This window comes from Propithecus coquereli, unplaced genomic scaffold (genome assembly GCF_000956105.1).
Source record: "Propithecus coquereli isolate 6110/MARCELLA unplaced genomic scaffold, Pcoq_1.0 Scaffold7347, whole genome shotgun sequence".
NCBI classification, from domain to species: Eukaryota; Metazoa; Chordata; class Mammalia; order Primates; family Indriidae; genus Propithecus; species Propithecus coquereli.
This window is the reverse complement of record NW_012153449.1, coordinates 13031-13810: the sequence shown is the minus strand read 5'-3', so window position 1 is coordinate 13810 and position 780 is coordinate 13031. Positions and strand designations below refer to the sequence as shown.

The 780-nt window shown below is 44.4% G+C and overlaps 1 pseudogene; it reads right to left on the bottom strand.

The window, feature by feature from the left end:
• Positions 1-262: 262 nt before the first annotated feature.
• On the bottom strand, positions 263-665 carry LOC105824390 (annotated as a pseudogene).
• Positions 666-780: the final 115 nt, after the last annotated feature.

Here is a 780-nt window from a genome sequence, read left to right as displayed (position 1 = left end):
CGCCTCGGCCTCCCAGAGTGCTAGGATTACAGGCGTGAGCCACCGCGCCCGGCCTAAACTGGTAATTTTTTAATTGTGGTAAAATATATATAAAATTTTAACCATTTTTTAAATACAGTTTATTGCATGAAGGAGTTACACTAGTCCAAGTTAAAAGCAGACCCCAAATGTTACATTATACAAGCTGTGAAGTTTTTAAACCTGTGACAAGGGACAGAGGGGAAATTCTACTCATTGCAAGGAAATCCTCACTTAAGCTTTGGTGAGCCACAAGCACTTAAAACCCATGAACCTTCAGCTGATTGTCCTTAGCCAGTCCAATCTCTACAAGGAACTGGCCTATGTTCTTGTGCTGGTCACCCCATCACTGAATTACTTCTCCATATTCTGTATGCTCAATTACAGTATCATTGCAGGCAAATTTCTTCTTAAACACCTTCACTAATTTCTTTTTATCGTAATCATCAGTGATCTCTCAGACAGTAGTAAGGGTCTTTCTGTCGTTTCTCTGTTGAATTCTTATATGGATATAATCCTCAGTGGCAGCAGGAAGGTGATCACCCTTACTTGCATCAGCAAAGGTGTCGAAAACGTGGAGGTTCTGGATGGTGGGCACACCATACAATTCCTTTTCCTGGGTGGAAACGGCCTGCAGAAGGCAGTGCCTGCGGGAGAAGGTGGGCAGTGGGGATGGAGCATCCGGGGAGAAGGACTCAAGGGGGGGGCTGCTGAGTCCTCGGCAGCGGCTCAGTGACTGGATTAACCATTTTTTTTTTTTTT